At 47.8% G+C, this 19,770-nt stretch overlaps 1 pseudogene; it reads left to right on the top strand.

Annotated features, from left to right (window-relative positions):
* The first annotated feature begins 607 nt into the window (after window positions 1–607).
* On the top strand, window positions 608–1,916 carry LOC106969563 (tubulin alpha-1B chain-like; annotated as a pseudogene).
* Window positions 1,917–19,770: the final 17,854 nt, after the last annotated feature.

The following is a 19,770-nucleotide window of genomic DNA, read 5'->3' as shown; positions in this document are numbered from 1 at the left end:
TCTTATCACTCCCGCCCCCCACCTTCACACACACAGGATTTTAAGGTTTGGGATGTGTACCTGTAAAGCTCCTCCAGAAGAATAAATATAAGAGAAAACTTATTCATGGTTGGGGGGGCGGTAATGAGAGAAGTTCTTTAACTAATTGCACATATTACATAGTGTAATCATAAAAAAAAAAGATATAGTGAGACAACAGGAAGCCTGCAGATCAGCGAAATCCCTAATGATCATGTCATATACGATGATTGTAACACTTTGAATCCTGAATGGTTATTGATGTGTTTTCTATAATAACGTGGTGGCCGTTACGCGGGCTGCTATCGGTAAACTGCTTCCGCGGGCTGGCACCGCTTTTCCAGTTCCTTCCGCAGCAGGTTGTGGGATCGGGGAGGAAGGAGAGAACATAAAGCCTCTGGATCCCGGCAAGATGAAATAGACATCCTGGCCGGAACTCAACACTCGTCTCTTCCATTAAAAGTGATCTCCGGAGGTGGGCAGCCACAGAGCAGCAATCGTGTGTGAGCGCATTGCCGTCCACGTTGGCCAGGCTGGTGTCCAGGTCCGCGATGGCCGCTGGGAGCCCTGTTGCCCGGAACATAGCATCCAGCCCAAGGGTCAGATGCCAAGTGACAAGACCATTGGGGGAGGAGATGGCTCCTTCAACAACTTCTTCAGTGAGATGAGTACACGTGCGCAGGCCAGCTTTGGTGACCTGGAACCCGGAGCCGTGGATGAAGTTCACACCGGCAGCCACCATCGGGTCTTCTGCCCTAGAAGCTCCTCACTGGCAAGAGAGATGCCGCTAATAACCATGCCCCAGGGCCCTACACCATTGGCAAGGAGATCATGGGCCTTGTCTTGGACCGAATTCAGAAACTGGCCCGCCAGCGCACGGGTCTTCAGGGCTTCTTGGTTTCCCACAGCTTTGGGGGAGGACCTGTCTCCAGGATCACCTCCCTGCCGGTGCATCGTCTCTCTGTCGATTACGGCGAGAAGCCCGAGCTGGAGCTCTCCACTTACACAGCCCCCAAGGTTTCCACGGCTGTAGTTGAGCCCTACAACTCCATCCTCACTACCCACACTGCCCTGGAGCGAGCACTCTGATTGTGCCTTCTTGGTAGACGACAAGGCCATCTATGACATCTGTCGCAGAAACCTCAGTACTGAACACCCAACCTGGGCTACTGACCTGAACGGGTGGATAAGTCAAACTGTGTCCTCCGTCGCTGCTTCCCTCGGATTTGATGGAGCCCTAAGTGTTGATCCGAGAGAATTCTGGACCGATCTGGTGCCCTACCCCCGCATCCACGTCCCCGTGGCCACCTACGCTCCTGTCATCTCCGCTGAGAGGGCCTGCTGTGAACAGCATCCCGTAGCAGAGATCATCGATGCATCCTTTAAGTCAGCGAACCAGACGGTGAGACGTGACCCTCGCCGTGGCAAATACGTGGCTTGCTGCCCGTTGTACAGTGGTCCTATGCTTCCCAAAGACGTCAGTGCCGCCATTGCTGCCATCGAGACCAGTTTGGGGACTGGTGCCCGGCTGGCTTCAGAGTTGCCATCAGTAACCTGCCTCCCACCGTGCTACCTGCTGGAGACCCGACCAAGGTGCAGCGAGCTGTGTGTATGCTGAGAGCACCACGGCCATCCCCGAGACCTGGGCTCACCTAGACCACAAGTTTGACCCGATGTATGCCAGGCACGCCCTTGTCCACTGGTATGTGGGTAGGGGCACGGAGAAAGAGGCCCATGAGAACACGGCCACCCTCGAGAAGGATTCTGAGGAGGTTGGTGTGGATTCTGTGGCAGGAGAGGGTGAGGAAGGAGGAGAGGAGCACTACAGTTAAAGATGTCACAAAGGTGCTGCTTTTACAGGAAAGCTTATTCTGTTTTAAATATTGAAAAGTTGTGCTCTGATCTGTTCATTTGTATGTAGAAGTGTATACTCTCCTATACAATTACTGGCCTATTTTTAAAAACACAATACCTTGGGGCGCCTGGGTGGCTGAGGCATTTGAGCGTCGGGCTCTTGATTTCGGCTCAGGGCATGATCTCACGGCTTGAGAGACCGAGCCCCGCGTCGGGCTGTGTGCTGAGCGCACGGAGCCCGCCTGGGATTCTCTCTCTGCCCCTCTCTCTGCCCCTCCCCCACTCTCTCTCTCCCAAAATAAATAAAATAAACTTAAGAAAAAAAATGATGCTTTGTTATAGACCCAAGCCGTCTGTTTCTCTGATGGGTTTGAATAAAGTATTCCCTGTCTTCTATGAAGAGAAAAAAAAAAAGGAAGGACCGCTGGGTAGCCGTTATCGGCTCTTTGTGAACAGCAGACCACGACCTCGAAGGGTTTGCATTTTGGTAAAGCCCGAACCTCCAGTGTGAAGGCTCCATGTTCAAGGACACTGAACACTTCTGGGGGGAGGGGCTTCACCCCCACGCGCCCCGCCACCTGCTTTGTGCCACTGTAGGATCCTGCAGACCGTCTCCCAGGGCCTTCTCAGGACAAATTCTACAGCAGCTAGCAAGTGGTACCTGCAAAAAGGCAACAAGTTCAGAAAGAACGTGAAAAACACATTTCCTGCACATTTCCTGCTGTATCAGCTGTAAGGACTGGACTGTCATTTAGATAATGGCCTTTCACCAATGATTGAGCATTCACCCTTTTGGACTGAATCGGTTATGAAATAACGTAGGGGCTCTTAACCTTGAAAGGCCCACAGAGATACGTGATATGGAGCCAAATACCAAACAATCCGGTTTGGATTTGTTTTTTTCACAGAGTACGGGAAAGCGGGGGAGGGGCAGAGGGAGACAAAAAATGCCAAGCAGGCTCCGTACTGGGTGCTCGATCTCACAACCCTGGAATCATGACCTGAGCTGAAATCAAGAGTCAGATGCTCAACCGACTGAGCCCCCCCAGGCGCCCCCTAAAGAATCCATTTTAAAACAACTTTCAGGGGGCGCCTGGGGGGCTCAGCCGGTTAAGCATCCAACTTCGGCTCAGGTCATGATCTCACAGTTCATGCGTTGGAGCCCCCCGCGACGGGCTCTGTGCTGACGGCTCGGAGCCTGGAGCCTGCTTCGGATTCTGTGTCTCCCTATCACTCTGACCCTCCCCAATTGTGCTCTGTCTCTCTCTCTCTCAAAAATAAATACACATTAAAAAAATCAAAAGAATTTTCAGTAGTTGCTTTCTAGAGACAATTGGGGCCAGACAGCTTTTTTTTTTTTTTTAAATAAGTCTTTGTCCAGGCGAGGATCCGGCTCCTGGAGATCTCCACCCCCTGAGTTTCTGTCCCAAATTCAGCCAGTAAGAGCCACAGGTCATGAGGCCTGACGTCAGGAAATCTTTGTCAAGACCTGAACTCTGATGCAGAAAAATTCAAGTTCAACCTGTCGTAATTGGCCAGCTTATTCCCCATAATATTTAGGAAGTCATCCAACACAAGGTGAGGCTCGGGACTGATCCCACATACCCACTCCTTTACCCCCTCCTCCCAATTAATACAAGCAGAAAGCAGGTTAATAAAAATCAGCACGCCTGTATGGGTCAGGGTTCCCCAGACTGACTAGGTATAGTCAGTCCCCAGACTGATATAGACAGAGGATATAGATATAGAGATAGATATAGATACAGATATAGACATAGGTATAGGTATAGATTTAGATAAAGGTATAAATATAGATATAAATGATATAGATATAGATATAAGTATAGGTATAGAGATATAGAGATGATGGATAGATAGATAGATAGATAGATAGATATTTTAAGGAATTGTCCCATGTGATGTTAGAGGCTGGCAATTCTGCAATTCAGGCCAGCTGACAGTTAGGACCTCAGGCAGTAGTTGGTGCCCCCCCCTTGTGTCCAGCACAGCCACCCCAGTACATGGGTAGGGCCTATAAGGTCGTCAGCTGCCCTAGGCACAATCCGAAGGCCCGCTGCCCATCCCCCCACCCCCCCAAGACATACCCTCGGCGCGTTCCTGGCATTTGCTCTTAGCCCCGCATTCTGGCCGTGAGAGAGGCTCCTGGGACCTCTAACGGGCCACACCGCTGCTCCCCTTTACCCCAAGACCACGACAACTCTGCCCCCATCCCCACATCTCTCTAGCACATTTTGTAGGGGGCTTTCTGAGAGGAAATGTAAGTGGGGGGCTGTCTGGACCCTGGTGGTCTCAGTGTGGCTTCCTTCAAAAATAGAGCTCAAGACAGAGAACTTGCATCCAAGTAATTTCTTTGAGAGCCGATCTTTAGAAGCAGGACTAAGAAAACAGGAAGAAGTCCCAGAAAAAGAAGAAAAACCAACACGAGGGCATGCTATCAAGGTCACTGCCAAGGATGATACCTGGTTCTGATAAAACTTCTGAGAAGCAAAGAGAACCTTCCAGAACCCTTCTTCACCTGAAGGAGGGGAGGCTGGGGTGTGTGTCCATCCACCACAGTCACTGCGGGTTGAGGGCCGTTCTGGGCATCTGTAAGCTGAGCCCGTGTTCACAAGGGCCTAGGGCATCAAACTGGTAAGTCCAGATGGGAGGGCCTGTGCCCAGAGCGGAGCAGGTCTAAGGGGAGCCATTCTGAGTTCACGGGGAGCTCCGGGCTGGGCTGGTGGGCTGCGAGGTGCTGAGGCATTGCCCTGCTGCCCCACAGAGAAGTGGTTGAAGGACCAGAAGCTGTTCAGCCTGGAGGAGAAAGCACTGGGTGTGTGACACATGGCCTCACACACCAAAGGGCAGTCTGCATTAGATACAATGGTGGGGAGTGGGGGAAGAGATTCTGCGCCAGACCTTGGTCAGCCGCTCTCCAGGAGGGTCCCCAAAAATCTTCACGTGCAAAGAACAGTGGTGAGATAAAGGAAAACAAGAGGCACCTGGGTGGCTCAGTTGGTTAAGCGTCCGACTTCGGCTCAGGTCATGATCCCACAGTTCGTGGGTTCATGCCCCGCATCGAGCTCTGTGCTGACAGCTCGGAGCCTGGAGCCTGCTTCCGATTCTGTCTCTCTCTCTGTCAAAAATAAACGTTAAAAATTTTTGTGAAAAAAAAATAAAGGGAAATAATACTCTATAATGGTTGCTTTGACCGGTTTTCTAATCAGGTGCAGAGAATTTTCTGTTAGCTGGGCTGGACCTCAGCAAGCATTCCCTCATCCTGGTTATTTAGGCTTCCGGTGAAAGTAGGGCCCCGAGGCCCTCATTTCGCCTCTCTGAGACCCAGCCCTAAATCTCGATTGTACCAAGACTAGAGGCAGCCGAGGATGCCAGTGAAACCCACGGGGTCTGGAGCCACAGTTATAGAGCTTGGGCTTGAATCTTAGCTCGACTATGTAACTAATCTTGTGACCTGGCCAAGTGTCCTGGTGTCTCGTTTATAAAGCAGAGGTAATTATAGTGCCTACCTCCTAGGGCTGGGATGAGGAATAAGTGAATTGTTTCGTATAAAACACAAGAGTGTCGGGGCACCTGGCGGGGCTCAGCCAGTTAAGCGTCTCACTCTGGATTTCTGCTCAGGTCACGATCTCATGGCTCGTGGGATCAAGCCCCGCATCCGGCTCTGCACGGACAGCACGGAGCCTGCTTGGGATTCTCTCTCTCCCTCTCTGTCTCTGCCCCTCACCTGAGCGTGCACGTGCACCCTCTCTCTCTCTCAAAATAAAGAAATAAGCATTAAAAAAAAAACCCACAACAGCGTCTGCTGCATAGAACACCCAAGCTGTTAGTTATGATGATTAGTACTACCCTGTAGCAGGATGAAAGGAAGAGAGAGGGTGGGAAGGAAGGAGGAGGAGGGAAGGAGGAAGACGGGCCGACAGGGCTCTCGTCGGCATTGCATCTGCTGCCTGACGACACCACCCACCGGCAAGGGTGGTTATAATTCCCCATTTTGAAAAATCAGATTGTTACTTCGCTCCTTCGCAAAGAGCAGAGCGGTGGCTAGGAGAAAACCTGCGAATTCCCTCTTGCTTGGGCACCCACCCGAGGGAGCAGGGAACAGGCTTATTTTGGGATGTCCCGGGGAGTTTAAGCCACGCCAGTGAGGGGAAGATTTGTTCTAAGTATAATTACAAACTGTCTAATGTTTATGCTGTTCAAGATGGAATGGTGGGCGGCCCACGGGCGCTGGCATGTGCTAGGAAGTCAAGGATGGGTGTCTGGGCTCGACCTGGCCCTCTGTCGACGTTTCCTCCCGCACTTGTGAGGCAGAGCTTGGGAGGCAGGGCACAGAGAGGCCGGTTCCACATACAGGCACCAGACGATGTTTGGTAAATAACATTTTATAAGGTGTCTTGACAGTGACCTCGTTCTAGGTGGTTGAAAGCACTTTCAGCGAGTCATTGTACTTGATCGCGTCAGCCCTGTGATGCAGGTGTTGTTTGGTAGTGAGGCTCACTTCTTCCCCGGTCCTCCGGGTTTTGTGAGGAGGGACCCTCCTTAAGCACAGTGGCCTTTTGCCATATCCCTCTTTCTCCCGACAAAGGAAGTAGGTTACCAGCCAGATGGGTGAGCCCAGCTCCTCCTACCTCCCCTCCCCTGGGGGAGCCAGCTGACAAGAGGGAAGATTCTTCCTGCTCTGGTCGTCCGTGCCAGAAGTTCCAGTGGGCAGGCACCCTGTGAGAGAGACCCTAGATGTCCAGCATGGCTGCTAGGGCATGGCCACATCTTCCTGATGCTGGGCCTTGATGTTAGCAACCAATGCTTGCCTCAGAGCAAAAGCCAGGCCTTCCGAACTAGGCGTATGCTGGGATCTGTTTCTACCCACAGAACACTTCCGACACCAAATGTGTGGGTCCTTTCCGCACCAACCAGTTCTCCACTTCCTGGACACCAGCTGGCTGTCCTACAACTCGATTCAATTCTGACACTAACTGCTCAGAGTTAGCGCAGACCACACAGGTCAAGGGCTCAGCCCCCCAAGACTGCCCTGCCTCAGACACAAGTCACAGACCCAGGTGGCCCCCGCTCCTCCGACCGACCAGCTATAAATTTCCCACAACCCCCTCCTTGGGTTTAATAATTTGCTAGAATGGCTCAAAGAACTCAGCAAAATACTTTACATACACGTAGCAGTTTATTATAAAGGCTCCAACTTAGGAACAGCCTAATGGAAAGGAGAGAGGTGTGTAGGGCAAGATGTATGTGTGGGGGGTGGGCACACAGAGCCCCCATGCCCTCTCCAGGAGTGTTCCCGATGTCCCCGTCCAGCTCAGAAGCTTCCCAGAATCTCCCTGTTTAAAGATTCTCATGGAAGTTTCATTACCTAGGCCTGACTGAGGAAGTCATTGGCTGTTGGTGATTGATTGATGTACTCTCCAGCCCCTCCCTGTTCCCGGAGGACGGGGGCAGTGGGGCTGAAAGTTCCAACCCTCTAATCATGCCTTGGTCTTTCTGGTGACCACTTCCATCCTGAAGCCATCCAGGGACCCCAGCCACCAATCATTTCATTACAGACCAAGGGGCCATGAGGCAGGATTGCAGGTGGCTCCAGAAGGTGGGAAGAGCAGGAGACAGATTCTCCCTTTGAGCCTCTAGGGGGCGCGCGGCCTTGCCAACATCTTGACTTTAGCCCCCTCAGAACTCATTATAGGTGGATGTTAGAATAGACTTCTAACACCCAGAACAGTTAGATAATAACTTTGTGTTGTTGCAAGCCACCATGTTGATCATAATTTGTTACAGCAGCCATTGGAAACCAACCCATTCTCCATCCATTTCTTTTTTTTAATGTTTATTTATTTTGATGTTAATTTGTTTTGAAAGAGAGAGAGACAGTCTCAGCTCCATTAGCTAATTCATTTGGAGTTGCAAGCTGGTGGTATTCAAGTTCTGCAGTTTAAAACATTTTATTAGTTGGGCGCCTGGGTGGCTCAGTCAGTTGAGTGTCCGATGCTTGACTTTGGCTCAGGTCATGATCCCAAGTTCGTGGTGACTGTCCAGTCGTGGCTCGAGCTGAGTGTGGAGGCTGCTTAAGATTCTCTCTCTCTCTCTCTCTCTCTCTCTCTCTCTCTCTCTCTCCGTCCCTCTCCCCTTCTTGTGCTCTATCTCTCTCTCTAAAATAAAAAAAATTAGCTATAATGATTTACAAGAGGATCCATCCTTTCATCTGGTGTTTTGCTGTCCAGGGGTATTGTTTACATAGGAGAGATGGTAAATGCTTTTCCTTTTCTTTTGTTTACTCAGTTTTCAGGATAATCAATTGGTTGCCTGTCATTCTCGAAAGGTGATCAGTTAGTTGTTATATAAATACCATAAATTTTTAGACAAACATATTTGATGCGTTTCAATCTACTGAAATTCCTGTCTTTATTGAGTCTCAAATTGTCCCACCTGCAGCCAATGGAAACTCCTGAGCCATTTGGACATGCTCTTAATAGTCTTTGGTGGTTCTTTGCTATTTGGTATCTCAAGATGTTCCAGTCTCTTCTAGAACATTTCCTACCTCCAATCCAGAATCAGCCATTTCTCCTAGAATCTCTGGTTTCTTTTAATGGAGAATGATATTTTAAGAGTACAATCTAGAGGCGATGGATATGTATAAAAATATAAATGTATATATATAGAGAGAAAAAAAATGTAGAAACAATGACCGACCAAAATTCATTATCTATAGTACATCCAAATGATACATAGTACATCCAAAATGATATACTTTTTGTTCATATATATATACATATATATGAAACTTCATATATTTATTAACATGTATCTACTTAGGGAGATATATATCCACCATTTATCTATCTTGAGTTCATAGAAAATTTTTCAATTCAAGTTGAGAACAACAAGGTTGGTTTTTTTAAATTTAAGTTTATTTATTTAGAGAGAGACAGAGATAGCACGAGCAGGGGAGGGGCAGAGAGAGAGAGGGAGAGAGAGGATCCCAAGCAGGCTACAAGCTGCCAGTGCAGAGCCAGACACAGGGCTCGAACTCACGAAACTGTGAAATCATGACCTGAGCTGAAACCAAGAGTCAAACGCTTAACTGACTGAGCCACCCAGGTGCCCCCAACAGAAAGGTTTTTACTTAACCACTTCTGTGTTCCATCTGCATCTTCTTTCTTTCACACTGAGATTCCTAGTTCTCGGTGATATGGGGAAGGATAGAATTAAAATATCTCGTAACTTTTCATTTGCTTCACCCTGCATGATACATACTATAGTCTTGGAACAACACTACTGATCCCAGCACGTTAATTATGATTATTAAAAACACTTAGCCAGTTTGTCTGCATATACTATCCCCATTCTCCCTTTATTCTTATTTATTTGGTTCATTTTGTTATGATTTTTATTGTCAGATCATACAGTCATCTCATACTATAATCTCTCCTTTTTAACCTTTTAGTTTTACAAGTCACTATATATTTAATGCTTAGCAGTTGTCATTGTGTTAATGTTTGCAGACATTTATCTGCCCGAAGTTCATTCTCTACTAGATCACTCAGGAAGAGCTCACAGGACCATAATTTCCTGAGTTCGTCATGCTCACCGAAACGTGTGCTCTTTGTACTGAAGTCTTTTACTGTTTTAAAATCCATGGTTCCCATCTTTCCTTACGTAGCTCCAATACGTGGCTCTTGTGGCATAAAGAATTGCTGTTGAAAAGCCTGATGAAAAGTCAGTATTCTTTACAAGTCACTTTCTCTTTTTTGTCGAGATACTCAAGGTATATTTTCTCTTTTTCCCTAAAGTCCTATAATTTTACTAGAATATGCTTTGGTGTGGATCTTTATGGGTAAATATTCCCAGGTACAATGTGTTCTCTTTCAATGTGTAGTTTAAAAAAATTTTTTTTAATGTTTTTTTTTTTTTAGAGAGAGAGAGAGAGAGAGAGAGAGAGACATGGTGTGAGTGGGGGAGGGGCAGAGACAGAGGGAGACACAGAATCCGAAGCAGGGTCCAGGCTCCGAGCTGTCAGCACAGAGCCTGATGCGGGGCTTGAACCCACAAACAGTGAGATCATAATCAGGGCCGAAGTCAGATGCCCAACCAACTGAGCCACCCAGGCACCCCTCTTTCGATGTGTAGTTTTAAATCTTTGTTATTTGAGAAATGTGTTCTTGAATTATCCTTGGTAGTACCTGTTCTGATCCCTTGGTTCTGGTTTTTCTATGTCAGAGACTCCTGTCTTCATATGTTGGATCTTCTTTTTCCCTCTTCCATATTTTTACAGTCTCAAATACTGTCGCCTTTTTCTTCATTCTTTTTGGATTTTGAAAATGTTCTCTTCTTTTCCCTTCTACTTTTCTTGTCATCGTCTGTTGTGTTTGTTTTTTCTTGGATTTCTAGTTCAGTCTTCACTTCTAAGATCTGTTCCTTCTGTTTCTAGTTCTTTCTTGTTTCTGTCAACTCAATTCTGAGATTTTTTTGATTCTGACTGATGCTGTTCTTTTTCATCTTGTGTCATTTTCTTGCTGTCTCTTAGCTTTTTCTGAAATATCTTCTAAGATACCCTCCAAGAGTCCAGCCACCCGGTGCACGCACCCCTGCCCTTGATTGTGGGCAGGACCTGTGAGTGTAAGAGATATCGTTCGCACGCTTGGGTTATATTATATGGCATAGATGAGAGGATTTTTCAGTTGTAATTAAGATTCCCAATCAGCTGGCTTTAAGTGAATCAAAATGGAGAGCACTCTGTGTGGGCCTGACCTAATCAGGAGACTGGTTTAAATGAGAATCTGAAGGTCAGAGACAGAAAAGTCAGAGAAATTCAAAGCAGCAGAGGTACTCTCTTGTGGGCCTTAGAACTGCAAGCTGCCCTGTCGTGGAGGGGGTCATGTCACAGGCCAGCAGATGGCCTCTAGCGGCTATGGGTCTGACTTCTTCAATCGCAAGGAATTGAACCCAGCCAACACCAGTGAGCTTGAAAAGGGACCTCAACCCTCAGGTAAGATCACAGCCCCAGCTGCCACCTTGATTCCAGCTTCATGAGACCCCAGAGGACCCTGCTAACCTGTGCTTGAACTCCTGGCCCATGGAAACTGCAAGATGATAAATATGTTTTAAGCTCCTAAGTCTGCAATTCATCATGCAACAATAGAAAATGAACATGGTAGGTTGTAGTTTTGCCCTGTTCAGTGAGCACGTCTTCTAGCCTGCTTTTCTTGTTTGTGTGGACTCTATGCCATTCTATTTCTCTTCGTCTTTTTCTAAAGAGTTACTTTATATGCGATTTGACCTTGATGTTTTCTGCTGTTAATTTTTATATAAAGTTAGTTTTCTGAAATTTTATAAGAGGGCTTGGTTCTAATAGCTTTTTTTTTTTCTTTCAAGCTTCACAAAGACCCTTCTGTTGTTTTCATGCAGCAGCTTGCTTGATGACATTTATTGGCTTGGTTCTCAGTTATCTGGACGTTCTCTTGCCTTCACTTCTGTTATCCCTATTCTCCCCAATTTGATTTTACTCCAAGTAATTTCTCCGTAGTGTGGGACCCCATCCAAGACGGGAACCAGGGCGGGCCAGTTTCAAGCGTTTATAGGGTTGGGCTGATCCAGCCCTTAGAGGTTTCACTGCAGGACCCTCCCATTCTCTCTCTCTATTGGGATGAGCAAACATTATCCACAAAGGGCTCTACCAGCTTCCACCTGCTGGTTCTGTTAGCTGCCCCGTGACCTCCCTGAGTTCTTGTGCACAGATGCCGATGCCATGTAGGTGTCATGGCTGTATCGGTTTGCCTGCCTGCTTTTATTTTGGAGTTAATAGAGACGTCCTGACAGCTAATTATCTTGTACCTGTTGTGCATGAGTTTTTGGTTTTTCTATCTAGTCGTTCTATTTTTATTTGGGGAATTGGGAAGATCCCAAGACAATGCTGCAAGCCCTCCTGTGAATCTCCCAGGAATTCTCCTGCTATCTCCTTTTTATGGTCGAGAAGGCTGAACTCCCAGGGAGGTTAACTAATTTGCTTTAAGTCACACAATAAGTGAGTGGGGAAGCTAGCATTTGAACCTGGTCCTAAATTCAGAGCTCTTACTCCCCCCCCCCACGACGTTTTATTCAAAAACTTCCTTACTATAATAATCCCCAGCTTTACAACTTCACTTTTTTGGGGGCACCTGGGTGGCTCAGTTGGTTAAGCATCTGACTCTTGATTTCGGCTCATGTCCTGATCTCACTGTTCGTGAGTTCAAGCTCCGTGTCAGGCTACGCACTGACAGTGTGGAGCCTGCTTAGGATTCTCTCTCCGTCTCCGTACCTCTAGTCATTTTTGTTTGTTCATAACTTGTGGGAAAGGGTATTTTAAGGCATTACGCTTTCCTATACCTCTCTGTATTAATTTCCTAGGGCCTCCTGTAGCAAAGCACCATGAACTAGGTGGCTGAAAATAACAGAAATCTTGTTTCATAGTTGCGAAGCCTAGAGGTCTAAAATCCACATGTCAGCAGGGCTATGCTGTCTCTGAATGTATGGAACGTATGGAAGAATCCTTCCTTGTCTTTTTCCAGCTGATGGTGCTCGGCCAGAAATCTTGGGCATCCTTTGGCTCATAGATGCATTACCCCAGTCCTCTGTCCTCACACAGTGTTCTCCCTGCGTGCCTGTGTTTTCACAGGGCCATCCTCCTATAAGGACACCAGTCATATGGGACCTGGGGCTCACCCTACTGCAGGATAACTTCATCTTAACTAGTTACATCTACAATGACCCTATTTCCAAATACTGTCATAATCTGAGCCACTAGGGGTAAGCATTTCAGCGCATCTTTTTGGGGGTGGGACACAAATCAACCCATAACACTCTCCTTCCTGCTTCATCTCTCCTATTTGAGCAGGTGATTTTTTGTTTTTTGTTTTTTGGTTTTTTTTTTTGCTCCTGGAGGAATGGAAGGGATTGGAATGAACTATGTGTGTGGCATGGGGCTCCCATCTTTCTCGGATCAGCTTCTGTGCTGGTTGTTTGGAGGCATATCCATCCATCAAACAATCAGTAAGCCTTTTAAAAACCACCTTCGGCAAGACCTGTGTTGGGAGCTGCAGGGAATCTAAAAAAGCATCTCTTTTCATTGAACTTCAGACGTAGTCAATTGTATGGCACATCGTTATTTTCTTTTCTTCCAAGGAAGAAACACCCTGACAATTAAACCATGACGTGTATCAATTTTAAGCTGTATACCAATTTCAGAGTTGTTACAATTCCAAAAGAGCTGTATCTCAGAATTGATGAAATTCTGCATGAGGCACCAGGTCTCCTTTTAAAAAGTTATACCCTTGGGGCGCCTGGGGCTCAGTGGGTTAAGTGTCCGACTGCAGCTCAGGTCATGATCTCATGGTTCATGGGTTCAAGACCCGTGTCGGGCTTGGTGGTGACAGCTTGGAGCCTGGAGCCTGCTTCGGATTCTGTGTCTCCCTCTCTCTCTCTCTCTGCTCCTTCCCCACTCACATGCTGTCTGTCTCTCTCAAAAATAAATACATGTTAAAAAAAAAATTAAATAAATAAATAAAAAGTTATAATCTTGGTGGAGAGAAAACACGTGTGCACGCATATGCACACAGACAGGTGCACACACACAACTGAGGCAGTGCCTGGCCAAGTGTGAAAGGAGCTGTAGGGACTCAGGTGTTTTCAGAGCTGAGACTGGAGGTGGCCGCCCTTTGGCGGGCCCTTCGGGTGTAGATGGGACCACTATCATCCAGGTGGAGCTGAGGAGGGCCATCGAGAGGAGGGGAGAAGGGTAACACAGGGGGCGCAGGTGTGTAAAAGGTAGAGCGGTGTCCAAGAGGGAGAAACAGAAAATGATGTAGCAGGGAGGCCACCTTCTTTCCAATTATGGTCCTCCCTCAGGAGTTTGGATTTTATTCGTTAAGCAATAGGGAGCCATAGAAAGTTTTAGAGCAGGGAGGAGCACACCAAAAAATGTTTGGGGATTTTTTTTTTTTTAAGCAGGCTCCACGCTGGGTGCGGAGGGCTTGAATGTGGAACTTGCTTGAACTCATGACTCCGAGATCATGACCTGAACTGAGATCAAGAGTCAGACGCTTAACCGACTGAGCCACCCAGGCGCCCCACGTTTCGGGATTATTAACCTGGTAACAGGCAGAACGTGTAGAAGGAATAGGTCGCATCTAGGAGACCTGTTGAGAGACAACATCAAAGGCCCAGGTAGTGGCAAAGGGAAGAACACTGGTGTGAAATGAAAAGGAAGGGACCCAGGGACACTTGTTCGGAAAAATAAACAGGCAGGGCCAAGATTGTGTCAGTACTTGAGTGTGGACAGCTGACCGTGGTTTGCCAGAGTAAGGAGCACCTGAGGCCCCATTTACCCGCACGAGTCTTCCTGATCAATACAAAAGAAGGCCCCACGCTTACCAGGTGCGACGTCCATGGACGCTCCAGGCTGACCTCAAATTTTGGTTGCTGTAATTTTCTAGAAGGTGGGTTTAGTGCTGCTGACATCTTGGGCGAGACGACACCGAGGACTAAGAGCGCGTCCCACGATTGTAAGTACCTGAGGTGTTTCACAAACAGCCTCGTTTGGTTTTACGACTTGCCCGTGTAGTGGAGCAAGGGCAAGTTTTACTCCATGCGCCTCGAAAACTCAGATGACCTTTACGAAAACCACATAAGCCAGAAGCAGACCTGGGAATGAATCCAAGGTTTCCTGATGCAATATTTGTATCTCCACGCGTGTGTTTGCTCTACCTTCAGTAAATTAGAACAGGACACTGTGTAAACATTAAGCACCCTGTAAATTCTAGGTAGGGACCCAGGAGAGGGGGTCTGTTCGCGGAGGGAGAGTTAACTTTGCTGAGAGATTCTACATCTATCCCTAATGCTTGGGCAAGGGATGGGCTAGACGTGCCGTGGGCAGAGCTGGCCACCAGATGAGGCAGTGATGCCCTTGACTGCGTAGGGGTCCTGGATTTTCTCTTGTTGGTGTTGGAGGCTCTCAGAGGAAGCACTTCTTTCTGAAGGTCAAGGGCCAGGGAAAACCCTGTGTAAGCAGAGGTTTTTTCCTTCTCATTCTTCAAATGGAACTGTATATTCAGAGAGTAAGTCCCCGTTCCGTCGTATCTGTTTATAACGGACTTTGTCCATCAGTGAACAAATAAATGTGGAGAACTTTTGATGGTCCAGGTGAAGGGTGATGGTCAACAGGAAGGAGATGGTTCCCTTGAGGGATAATTTTAATAAACCTGGCTTTTAGCATTCAAGGTGGTAGAGTTAAGATAGGAGAGAGCTTGGTACGTTCTGGCTGAGAAATTACATGGGTTTCGTTTACTGAGAAGGGAGAGGCCTTGTGGAGAGCACATTTGGAGGCATTCCATGGCTCCCTCTTGGCCATGGTAAGTTTGAGATGCCTTTTAACATCCAAGAAGTGACTCCAGGCTCCAGCCAGGACTCCAGGCTGGTCCTGCCTGGGACTCAAATGCCAGGTTAGGACTGGAGTCAGATATTTCAGAATCATCAACGTGGAGACGGTAGGCAAAGTCAAGGGACTGGCGAGGACTGCTGTGTTAGTCCCTGGGGCTGCTGTAACAAAGTGCCACAAACTGGAGGGCCTCAGACAACAGAAATTGTATTCACTTACAGTTCTGGAGGTCAGAATCTGAAATCAACGTGTCCGCAGGGCCGTGCTCCCCCTGAAAGGTCTACAGCACAATCCTTCCTGGCCTCTTCTAGTTTCTGGCCAATGTTTCGCGTCATCGGAATTCCTTGGCTTGCAGCTAGCTACATTACCATTGGTAATTACCATTGGACTGCCATTGCTACCAGATGGCATTCTTCCTTGTGTCTGTGTCCCCATTTCCCTCTCCTTATGAGGACACCAGACACTGGATTTGGGCCCACCCTACTTGTGTATAACCTCATCTTAACTTGACTGCATCTGCAAAGACCTTATTTCCAAGTAAGGCCACATTTGCAGGTTCCAGGTAGACACATGGGGACTCTCTTCAACCCAATGTGGATACCCAGAAAAAGAGCATAGATGGAGAAGGAGGTTGATGAGGACAGAACTTTGGGGTCCCGATGTTGGGAGGCCGCATCTCACGTCTAGAGAGGCATCGTTCTAGTGAAGGAGTGATCAACCACATGCCACACTGCTCGTGGTTATGGAGGTTCACCTGTTTGGCCTGGTTAATCGGTTTGGCAATTGAGGACAGACTGACCTTCCGGTCTTGGGATGTGGAAATAGTGGGAAATGGTAAAAAAAAAGACACTTCCATGACATGGTAGGTCGAAACATGATTCTACTGGGTTGAAGACAGAGGGAGGACAGTGAAGCAATAAAAACAGTAAGTAGAGACATCTTTTCTGTGAGGCTCGGAAGGGATCACCGACGTGGGGCTGGGACAGTTGAAAAGGGTGTGGAATGGAAGTATGTTTGTGTGAAGGTGGAGGAAGACGCAACAGAGTTCATCAGTGGGTGGGAAGGTGACCACGCAGGAGAGGAGGCGTTGGGTCAGAAGGGGTGTCCTTGAACTTGTGAGGGACTGGAGTGTTGCACGCTTGGGGAGGGTGTGGCTTCAGATGGGAGCAGAGACGGGCCAGTCATGGTCATGGAGGTGGGGGTGGGGTGGGTAATAGGCCATTGTTCGAGAATGGCCCAACCGGAAATAGAAGAACTTAAAAGCCTGAAATGCAGTTTGAGGGGGAAATGAGGCTGGGGATGAGGGAGTCAGATGCTAACAGAAGAGATGCTTACCAGAACAGGGGTCCCCCGTAAAAGGGGGTCCCTTCAAACTAAAGCCAGTGAGAATTTGCTCCCAGCTTAAAATTTCTGAGGCTCTGGGAACACACGTTTCCCTTCCTTTACTTTTATCATTAATCTTGCAATATAAAAACAGTCCACTGGTAAGAGTTCCTCAGGTGAGTCAAGGCTTTCCCAAGAGATGGATTTATTAGATATCAAACAATAAAGTATTTGTAGAAATTAGAGGTGAACGTGACAGAGGGATTTGTCTTGGCAAAGGGGCATCTTCAGTCACAACTCCACTCCCATCTCCTGGTGACAGTCTTTTTGTTTCCCTCCGTTGTAATCTTTTTAAAAACAAATTTTTTTTAACATTTATTTATTTTTGAGACAGAGAGAGACAGAGCTTGAACAGGGGAGGGGCAGAGAGAGAGGGAGACACAGAATCTGAAACAGGCTCCAGGCTCTGAGCTGTCAGCACAGAGCCCGATGCGGGGCTCGAACTCACGGACCGTGAGATCATGACCTGAGCCGAAGTCGGCCGCTTAACCGACTGAGCCACCCAGGCGCCCCCCTCCTTTGTAATCTTGACTTTCCTTGATGGAGAACTTAGCTTGACAAAGTACTGTCGAGTACTTAACAAAGTTTCTCCCAGAACCTTGTCCAGGGTCAAAATCAGATGTACTGGCCTATATTTTGTGGAAATATCTTCTGATTTTTTTGTAAGTTTATTTATTATTTTGAAAGGGAGAGAGTGCAAGCTGGGGGAGGGGCAGAGAGAGAGAGAGAGAGAGAGAGAAGAGAGAATCCCAAGCAGACTCTACGCTGTCAGTGCAGAGCCTGATGCAGGGCTTGGTCTCATGAGATCACGAGCTGGGCATAAACCAAGAGTTGAACTCTTAACCAACTGACCCACCCAGGCACGCTGTGCCTTCTGCTTTTTGGAACTCAGGACTACGGTTTCTTCTCCTTCGTCCCCAGGTACTTCTGCTGTTCCCCACACCCCTCAGAGCACATCATACATTCACCAGTGTCTTCCGTATACTTTTCTCGTCCTCCAGGATATAATTGGTTCAAAGTCGCATGATCCCTCCCACAAAACATGAAAGCTCAGTGCTAGATCTGTGTTATCTATCAATCCTCGAGAATCTTGTTTGACCTTCAGAACAACCTGTGTGCTTGTTGTTATCATTTCAGAGGCAAGGACACAGTCTCAGAGGGTGAGTGTGGTTCTCTCCATTACAGCAGCTGGTCAGGGCAAACCCCAGGTCTTCTGACCCAAAGTCCAATTAATGCAGCCTTCCTCTGGCTCACATTGGCTCTACCCTTCATGCTTTGAAGACCATGATCCCTGGTAGAATAGAAGCCAAACGAGAGCTCAGCAGCTCTGTGTTTTCATCGGTTCCATTTCACCATCTGTCCCAGGCAGGGGGCCTCTTTCTTGTTTCTCTGAGCATACCTAAAATCTATTTTGAAAGTTGACCCGCCGTCACCTGGGAGCCTTAGTGCTGGGTGGCCATTAGCTTTCCTGACACTGGTTTTGCCTCTTCCCCTCTTTCATCGTGTCCTATGACCAGTCTAACAAGACTCAAGAATGTAGGTTTGAAGTTAGGCCAACCTGAGTTTGAATCTTGAATCTTGGCAATAGACTGGAGCCAGCTAGCTGTGTGAACTTGAGTGGCTCCATTGATATGTGCCTCAGTTTCTTGGGTAAACACCACCCTCCTGTCTCCCATGCGCTGTGTGGTCCCTCGCATTCCGCTTCAGGGACCCACTGAGGAGCGGCAATCAGCAGAAGTGATGCTGTGCTGTTCCAGCTCTAGGTCAGAGGAAAACCTCTTTTAAGCTTTGGGAAGCTGTGAGCCATCATGGAAGAAGTCTGGTTGCTTGCTACCATGTGAAGAAGCTACGTGGAGAGGCATGGAGAAGAGGAGGAGGCCCCGCCACCCCAGAATCCCAGCTCAGCCTGGCCTTCCAGCTGTCCACACCAGGGCCACAGCCCCGGTGCACCAACCAGGCCAACCCACAGGTGGAACGCAGCATCCAGCTGAGTCTAGTCAGCCCACAGAATTATGACACCTAGGAAACCAATTTGACAATAAATTTCACATATTGGAAAAAAAAAAGAATTATGACACCTAACCGGCCACTGTTTTAAGCCTGATCACTGTTTAAGGTGATCCTTGGAATATTAATTGTGGGGGGCAAAGGGTGAACTAATACACTAACAACTAATAGAGTGCCTAGCATGGTGCCTGGCACATGATAAGAGCTTCATATATAAGAGCAACTCTTATTTGATTTTGTCAAAACCCCAGGTGGTTTGAGAGCTCCTTTGAGGTTCAAGACTGACCTCTTGAACACATGCTCTTGACAAATAGGTCTTCAGGAGCTATCTGAATCATTGAATATACAGTGATCTGGATCATCAACACCACGACCAGAGTTACCCTCCATTCACTCTCTACTTGAAGATAATAAATTGGCAGCCAGGGGCTGAACAATTACTAGGCAAATCAGGAGTTGAACCCACTGCCATGATGGCACCTTGGTTTTTGAGATCTCTATTGCCTTTACTCAGTCCATGCTAAGGCTACCCTGGCTTGGTGTCCTGGAGCCAGGAGCTACTTGTAGACTCTGGGCCACTGGGAAGTTGACCTTCCCGTGGGAGACAGGCTGTCCTTCTCGGGAGGACCCTGGGAAGACATAGCTTGCTTTGATGTGTAGGGCAAATAGGGTGGAGGGTCTACACTGTCCAGCCAGTCCCTTTGCCTCATACAGCATTTCTACTTCCATTGGCTAATCGTTCCAGTTGGCTGATTGTCCATGCAGGTCTGGACAAGAGAGAGGGTGGACCTGGGATGCCTAATCCAGCTTAGCCAGGGCTGCTCAAGGAATAAGGACAGGTGAAGACTCATCCTACCTTAGTTCATGTGAGCATCTATAACAGAATACCATAGACCGGATGGCTTATAAACAACAGAAACTTATTTCTCACATTTCTGGATTCTAGAAGTCCAAATTCAAGGCACCAGCTCATTCAGTGTCTGGTGTGGACCTGTTTCCTGGTGTGCCCTCCCAAAAAGACTGAGGGAGCTCTCTGGGGTCTGTTTCATAAGGGCACTAATCCCATCATGAGG

The sequence above is a fragment of the Acinonyx jubatus genome, chromosome A2, assembly GCF_027475565.1.
Source record: "Acinonyx jubatus isolate Ajub_Pintada_27869175 chromosome A2, VMU_Ajub_asm_v1.0, whole genome shotgun sequence".
Classification (NCBI taxonomy): Eukaryota; Metazoa; Chordata; class Mammalia; order Carnivora; family Felidae; genus Acinonyx; species Acinonyx jubatus.
The sequence above is the reverse complement of the archived record's forward strand: the minus strand, read 5'-3'. Positions and strand labels throughout refer to the sequence as shown.